The sequence below is a fragment of the Pteropus medius genome, unplaced genomic scaffold (genome assembly GCF_902729225.1).
Source record: "Pteropus medius unplaced genomic scaffold, Ma_sr-lr_union100, whole genome shotgun sequence".
In the NCBI taxonomy this organism is placed as follows: Eukaryota; Metazoa; Chordata; class Mammalia; order Chiroptera; family Pteropodidae; genus Pteropus; species Pteropus medius.
Genome location: NW_024345599.1, coordinates 1,039,733 through 1,049,060, shown reverse-complemented (window position 1 = coordinate 1,049,060; position 9,328 = coordinate 1,039,733).

Genomic DNA, 9,328 nt, shown 5'->3' with positions numbered 1-9,328 from the left:
AAAAGTCCCAGAATAACCAACACAACAATGGAGAAGAACAAAGCTGGAGGACTGACATTATCCAACTTCAAGACTTACTATAAAGACTTAGTAATCAAGGCAATGTGGTATTGATGAGAAAATAGACAAATTAATGGAACCCAATACAGAGCCCCATAAGTAGACCCACATAAATATAGTCAATTGATTTTGACAAAGGAGCAAAGGCAATATAATGCAGCAAAGATAATCTCTTTAACAAATGGTGCTAGAATAACTGGACATCTACAAGCAAAAAAAAAAAATGAATCTAGGCACAAACCTTAAACCCTTCCAAAAATTAACTCAAAATGGATCATAGACATAAATGTGAAATGCAAAACTATAAAACTCCTAGAAGACACCATAAGGCGAAATCTAGATGACTTTGGGTATGATGATGCCTTTTTAGATACAATCTCAAAGGCACAATTTATAAAGGAAAAAATTGATAAGTTTGACTTCATTAAAATGAAAAACTCTGCTCCATGAAAGACTCTGTCAAGAGAATGGGAAGAAAAATCACAGACTGGGAGAAAATATTTGCAAAAGACATCTGATATAAGACTGTTATCCAAAATACTCAAAGAACTCTTAAAATTCAACAATAAGATAATAAGCAACCCAATTAGAAAATGGACCAAAGACCTTAACAGACATCTTACCAAATAAGACATACAGATGACAAATGAGCATATCAAAAATTGCTCCACATCATATGTCATTAGGAAAATGAAAATTAAAACAAGAATGAGACAGCACTGCATACTTATTAGAATAGCCAAAATCCAGTACAGTGACAACACCAAATGCTAGTAAGAATGCGGAGCAACAAGAATTCTCACTCATTGCTAGTGGGAATGCAAAATGATTACAGCCACTTTGAAAGACAGTTTGGCAGTGTCTTACAAAACTAAACATACTCTCACTATACAACTAGGCAATCACACTCCTTAGTATTTACCCAAAAGCATTGAAAACTTATGTCCACACAAAAATTTACACATGAATGTTTATAGTAGCTTTATTCATAATTTCCAAAAACTTGGAAGAAACTAAGATGTCCTTCAGTAGGTAAATGTATAAATAAACTGTGGTCCACCCAGACAATGGAATATTATCCAACACTAAATAGAAATGAGCCATCGAGCCATGCAAAGATATGGAGAAATCTTAAATGCATAGTATTAAGTGAAAGAATCCAATTTTAAAATGCTACTTATTATGTGATTCCAACTATAAGATATTCTGGAAAAGATAAAGCTATGAAGATAGTAAAAGGTCAGTGGTTGCCAGGGTTTAGTGTGGAGAGAGAGATGAATAGGTGCAGCAGGGAGAATTTTTAGGACAGTGAAACTAGTCTATATGATATGAGAATGGTAGATTTATATCACTATACGTACATTTGTTTAAACCCATAGTATGAACATCAAGCATAAGCCCTAAGATAAACTATGAACTTTGGGTGATTATGATATATCCATATAAGTTCATCAGTTGTAACGAATGCGCCACTCTGTTGCAGAATTTTGAGAATGGGTGAAGCCGTGCATATGTGGTGGCAGGGGAATATGGATAATCTCTGTGCTTTTCTCTCATTTGCTGTGAACCTAAAACTGATCTAAAAAGCAAAATCAAAAGGTAAAAACATAAAAAATGAAAAGATAATAAAATTTGAGGGTCAATCCAGGGGTCTAATATCCACTTAATTGGAGATCGGAAAGAGAGAAGATGTAGGGGATGAAATGACTAAATAAATAGCGCAAGAATTTTTTTCCAGAATTAAGGGATATGAGTTCCTAGAGTACTTGGTAAGTACTTGGAAAGCCCACCAAGTGCTCGGCAAAATGCCCAAAAAGAGATGACCACTCTGAAGTGATTTTCTTATTTTCAGTGGGAGCTGGTCTATAGAAAGCACATGAGAAAGATATTGTTCTTTTTAAGTAGCTTTAATTTAAGGCTTGGAAATTTATCACAGCCACTTCAGTGGAGCTTTCATTAAAATCAGTTGGCTGAGCCAAGGTGCTAATGAGGTCCTAGTCATGGGCCCTACCCCTGGGTGGCCCATTCAATTTATTCTGTTCCCTGGACAGCCTCTTAGCATTGAACATGAGGGAGACGGGATTAGAAAGTATAGATGGGTTAATACAAAACCATCCCCAGTATGAGATAAAACACTCTAAGTACCTATTCTAATGGAAATTGTATATCTTCATATAGAAAATGCTGCCTCCTCATTTTGCATAACCAAAATTTACAAATTATTGTACATGGCTGGATCTGTATCTTGAGGTATTCTCTGAAGATGGAAATAGGTGGGTTCTCCATTTTTGTTTGTTTGTTTGGCGGTTTTTTTGTGTGCCCGTGGTTTCCTGGTTTTCTTTATTGATGTAAAAATTCAAGCAAGAACCCAAAAGTAATTTTTCAGGCTAGTATTTCCAGGCACACTTTTTATATGCCAGTCAGATTTATTGTAATAGGAATAGAATGAATTAAGTCACTTGCTTCTGGACGATGTTTGTGATTGATTTTCCAGAGCATCTTGGAAACTGCCATTTATCTCCTATTGTTCTCAGTAAAAAGAAAAAAAAATTCAAAATCTCTTTGGTCGGGCACATGCTATTTTCCACCTATCCTCCTTGGCACCTACTACTGCACAGCACCACATGTTCTTTTCACCCAAATTGCTTGACTTTACTATGTCTCTCTGAGTTTTTTTCCCTACAGTCATTGTTCTTTTGTCAAATTCTCTTCAAATGATTTTTTTTGTTTCCTGTCTGCCCCTTTCTTGCTCACTTTCTAATGACTCTTGGTGATATCCAAAAGGCTCATTCAGAAAGAGAAAAAAATCACTAAGAAGGAAAACATCTTTTACTCCAGATTTTTCTCCCATTTTAAACTATAATATTCTATTCATCTTAGAGGGTTTTTTTTAAGTTTTCAAAATTGAATATTAATCAAGCCACATTATGAGGCGATGAGGAGTCCAGTCACCTTAATATGCCTCAGTCTTACCCCTTCTAAAAGGCAGTCACTAAGTTGCCCAGAACTAATACTCCTTGAATATAAGTAAATTCTTTTTTTAAAGCCACTAGTTTTTTCATTGGTCTCTGCCAAGGAATTCTGAGTAGAGTCCTCCCTGTAAAATGAAGAGACTGAGGGACATAGCTTCATCATGATTTGAGGAGGGTCACATGGCTGGTCTGTGGTATTCAGAAATAGCCTGGTAAACCCAGTACACCAGACAGTCTTCCTACTCAATTGTAAATCATTTAAACTCAGATTTAAGTATAATACCTTGCTTTGGTCTCAGTGCCACAGGAGTCATTTTATTGTTTCTGGCAGAGAAGGGGGAAAAATTGAAAACTAATATAGTGGTTGAAGTCGAATCTCTTTAACAGACTAAGCTTAAAAAGAAGCTTACTTTTTTCCTTCGATTCTTCTTTTTGCACCTCAGACTTGGTCCTACTTGGAGAATATGTGAAAAATTATTAATTTGTTTTCTCTGGAGCTAATTATCTCTGCTATAGTGGTCAGAGCCCTGAAAAAGAAATCAAGGATGGTCCTAGCTTGGTCACTAACTAGTTGTATATCTTTGGACAAGTTGTTTCATGATTCTGGCCTTCAGTTTTCCTACCTATAAAAATAAGGGTTGGAGCAGAAAATCTTGAAGGTCATTTTAGTCTCAACTTTCCTTGATGTTGTGATAAATAAAAGAAAACACACTCTGTGAAAGAGCACATGAAGTAAATAGGAAAGTAAGAAAAGAGACTAACTGGTTGGTCAGGACAGTAGACAGTGCACAAGGAAAAATAGAAAGAGGCATGAAGCTGAAAAGTATGAGTTGCGATTAGGAACCTAGGAATGAATTTAGATATCATTTGATATAGGGCAGTAATTTTATAAAGAACCTGAAGACTTGGATTAGATGTACAATTTCCACCCCTAAGTTGTCCTTTTTGTAGGTTGATATTGTTACTGATCAAAAGAAACAGAATAGGCTGAAAGCAAGGAGTCTTGACCTTAAGGGATGAAAAATATGGAAAGATGGAATCTGACTGATGAAATCCCTCAGTAATATACAGAGGACTGGCACCACTGTTTCAGCCAAACACCAATGACATCATTGGTAGCATAACAGAGTGTTTGACACTTCAAAAACATTCCATGAGGCTGCACACCTATGTACACAAAGGTAGTCACATAAATTCATGTTGCTATAGTTAGCATCTCTCTTGAGTAGCTTTTCTCTCTGTTACATTGGAGTAAATGAGTCAGCTTAATTAAATTTTAGAAGGTGACTCAGAACCAAGCTTCTCCAATTTAGGAATGCGTAAAAATTATTTGAGGGAAGTTGCTAAAATTTAGATTCCAGGGTACCACTCCTGGAATTGTAATCCAGTAGATCTGTAATTACACTCACCAATCTGTATTTTCAAAAGTATTGCTAGTGATTCTAATGTAAGTCAGAGCATGCATGGAGAAAGTCTAGGGTAGAGAGACTAGATCAAACCCTTTCTACCTGGAACCTGCTCACATTAGAACAAACCCTTTCAAGCAAAGAGTTCCCTACAGTGAGTTTTCCACCACATTAAAAAGGCAGAATACACAGAAAATTCAGGTATAATCCAAATCCAAAGATAGTATTTACTTACTGATTATCCCCTTTGTCTTTAGCATCCTCACCATCAACTTTACTGACTTTGTTCCTTGAGCATTTAAACATGCTCTAATCCACCCCAGACATTATTTTACTAAACTTTGCAGCAGTATTTGAAACATTTCCTATCCCCCATACTAATGACCACTCCCACTTTTTTAAAACTTTCTTCCCTGACTTCCATAACACCATGCTCTCATGATTTAACTCTTACTTTTCTGGCAGTGGCTACTCAGTTTCCTTCCTGATCTCTTCCTTCTATCCCCATTACTTATGGAATATTAAGCTGTTCCAGGCCCTCTTTTCATTCTAAGCACTCTTCTTGAGCGAGGTCATTTTTTCAAAGGACTTCAATTATCCGAATTTCCAGATCAGATCTGAGCTAAATAGCCAATAATATATTTGATTTCACCATTTGAATGATGCCCAAGAACCCCTAACTTAGCATCTCCAAAATTTGCAAACCCAATAGGTATACTGAAAAACTAACCAGGAAAATTAAGTAAAGAAAAGAAATTAAAAGGCATTAGAATTGGAAAGGAAAACTTAAAACTATATTCACAGATGACGTGATTTTATAGTGGAGAAACCCTAAAGACTCCACTAAAAAACTATTGGAGCTAATTAACAAGTTCAGCAAGGTTTCAGGATACAATATCAATATACAAAAACCACTTGTATTTCTATATACAAACAACGAACAATACAAAAATAAAATTAAGAAAATAATTCTTTTTACAATAGTATCAAAAAGAATAAAATCTTAGGAATAGAATTAACCAAAGAAGTGTAAGACTTGTACACTGGAAACTAGAAAATATAATCGAAAGACCTTAATTGAAGACCTAAATAAATGAAAATACATCTTCATATATTCATGGATTAGAAGACTTAGTATTGTTAATAAGGCAATACACTCCACATTGATCTACAGGTTCAAACAAATCTTCATCAAAGTTTCAATTGCCTCTTTTACAGAAATTGAAAAGCTAATTCTAAAATTTATATGGAAATGCAAGGGACACATAATAGCTAAAATGATTGTGAAAAACAAGAGCAAAGTTAGAGGACTCACACTTTCTGATTAAAAATAATAATAATACTATAAAGCTACAGTAATCAAAAATAATGTAACAATGGCATAAAAGATAGGCATATAGACCAATGGAATAAAATTGAAAATCCAGAAATAAACCCAAATCTCTTTGGTTAATTAACTTTTGACAAGAGTGCCAAGCCCATTCAATGAAACAGAACAGTCTTTTCAACAAATGGTGCTGTGAAAACTGAATATCCACAAAAAAAAAGAAGGAATTTGGATCCCTACTTCATACCATATACCAAACTACTGAAAATAGATCAAAGACCTAAATGTAATAGCTAAAACTATAAAACCCTTAGAAGAAAACTTAGGGATAAACTTTCATGACCTTAGATTTGGCAACAGAGTCTTAGATATGACACCAAAAACACAAGCAACAAAAGAAAAAATAATATTCATCAAAATTAAAACTTCTGTGCATCGAAGGCCATATCAAGAAATAACAAAAACACACATAAAATGGGAGAAAATATTTGTGAACCATATGCCTAACAAAGGATTTATATCCAGAACATATATGAAAATCTCTTAGAGCTCATTAATAAAATGACAAATATCCCAATTTCAAAATATGTGGAAGATTTGAATAGACACTAAAAAGGATATAAAAATAGCTAATGAGTACATGAAAAATGTTCAACATCTTTAGTAATTAGAGAAATGCAAATCAAAATCACAATAAAATACCACTTCACACCCACTAGAATGGCTACAATTATGATTTTAAAAAAAGGACAACAATTCCTGGCAAGGCTGTGGAGAAACAGGAACTCTCAGACATTGCTGGTGAGAATGTAAATGGTGCAGCCACTATGGAAAATAGTTCAGTGATTCATCAAAAAGTTCAACATAGAGTTATCAAATGACCCAGGAATTTTCCTCTTAGGTATATGGTCAAGAGAATTTAAACACATATATTGAAACAAAAACTTCTACATGAATGTTTACAGCAACAATATTCATAATAACCAAAAAGTAAAAACAAACCAAATGTTCATCTGCTAAAAAAATGTATTATATTCATGTCATGGAATGTTAAGCAATAAAGAAAAATGAAATGCTTATACATGCTAAAACATGGATGAACCTTGAGCACATTATAATAAATGAAGGAAGTTAAACACAAAAGGTCATTTAACATATAATCTCATTTATATAAAATATCCAGAAGAGGCAAATTCATAGAGACAAAAAGGAGATTAGTGAATGTCAGTGGCAGGGAAAAGGTGGAAATGAGAAGTGACTGGTAATAGATACAGGGTTTCTTTTGGGGGAGATGAAGATATTCCAGAATTAGATAATGATGATGGTTGCACAACTCTTGAATATTACTAAAAACCACTGAATCATAGAATTTTAAATGGTATATATTTATGGTATGATAATATCTCAATTAAAAGGTCAAATAAAAAATAGAATTGGGAGACACTGGAGAAACATGGCAGAGTGAGAGACATCCCCAGATCTCTCCCTTTAATACAACAATAAGCTGAACATCTAAAACTCAACAAAAAATACCCATACTGCACACCAGCATGTTTGAGCATGGGATCTGTGCAAAAGAACTACCACAGATCAGAACTCTGGGAGCTGGACAGTAGACTGGGAGAAACAAAGAAGTTGCCTCTCACAGCTGGAGAACTGCCCTGCCTGGAAGAGCTGTGAGCTCCACACGGCCGGCGGCAGTGCTCAGACATCAGGGCAGAAAGCAGAGAAGTGGGGATGGCAGAGAAGCGGGGACAGTAGAGAAACAAAGTTGATTTTTACCAGCTGCAGTCCCGATCGCCCAACCCAGAGGAACCCTCCCCATACATCCTCTGAGACTGAACCCACAGAGTCCCAGGGGAACCTGAGCAAATGCTACCAAAACTGTCGCTAACACTGACAGAGACTGAGACTGAGGATTGTGACTGTGATTGAATATCTATAAGGAAAAAAAAGACAATATTAAGACATTATATAAAGCAGGGATTTAAGAGGCTTAGACATCACTTACTGGAAACCAAAAGAAAAATGCCTTCTTTGCAACAGTCTAAAGAGAGACCTTTATACAAAATTCTTTCTGGAAAAAAAAAAATGCTGAATATACTTCCATTAATGGCCAGGTGAAGAAATAGTCCATTAAATACCATAAACAACCAAAGTGACAAGGCAGCGCAGAAAGAAAGAGAAAAGCTCCAGAAAATAGACTTACAGGCATAGAAATATGCAACTAAATAGAGAATTCGGGAAGGTACTTCTGAAAAAACTCAATGAGATCGGGAATCATTCATATCAACAATTTCAGGAATAGAAAAAACAACTAGATGAACAGAATGAGTTCATTAGCAAGGAGATCGAAAACCTCAAAAAAAAAATATAACTTCTGGAGATAAAGAACACACTGCAAGAGTTGAAAAATGAAATAACAAGTTTGGAAAATAGAGTCAACCAGATAGAGGATAAGATCAGTGACATTGAAGACAGAAATCTAGAAATAAATAAGAAAGAGAGAAACCGAAGAATGAAAAATAATGAAAGAGAAATACAAAAACTAGCTGATACCATCAGGAGAGAAAACATAAGAATAATGGACATTCTCAAGGGGGAATAAAAGGAACAGGAATTAGCATTTTCAAACAAATACTTGATGAGAATTTCCCAAATCTAAGGAATGAGCTGGAGCTTGACATTCAAGAAGTCAGCAGAACACCCAATTATCTCAACCCAAAAAGGCCTTCACCAAGACACATTGTATTAAAATTATCAAAAATCAATGACAAAGACAGAATTCTCAGGGCAGCCGGGGAAAAGAAGATGGTAACCTATAAAGGAAAATCCATTAGATTTTCATCGGACTTCTAGCACAAACATAACAAGCCAGAAGGAAGTCAAATATTCAAACTATTAAATGAAAGGAACTACCAGCCTAGATTAATATATCCAGCTAAGCTCTCCTTTAGATATGAAGGAGAAATAAAGACCTTTCCAGACATACAAATATTGAGGGAATTCTCCACTACGAGGCCTGCATTAGAAAAAATACTGAAAGGGGGGAGCTCACCTAAAACAAAAAGACAAAAAAAAAAATCCATAATTAGGAATAAGGTGAATAGCAGGCAGATGGAAGCAGAGGAGTGCAGCCCTTACTAAGAACAGGGCATTATAAGCTTAAGCAATAAGAAGATATTTGCTATAGCAAAATAGTAATGAGGGTTCAGCATATATAGGAACAAATTGAGATAACAACGACTGAAAAGGGGAGGATTCAAAGATCCAAATTCGCAAAGGGGAATGGAGATAAGGCACACGAAGAAGAAAATGGATGACTGTACATTTATATAACTATCCTTTACATATTCAAAATGGTAACCACACACGAGAGATTCAGATGTGAAGAATATAACATAAAACAAGAAGGACCAGAGGGAAAAACCCATGAAAACCAACCAAAATTAAGAAAATAGAAACAAAAGGACAAGGAAGCAATGGAAACACTGAGCTACCAGAAAGCAAAAGATAAAATGGCTATAAGAAGACCTTATATTTCATTAATCATCCAAAATGTA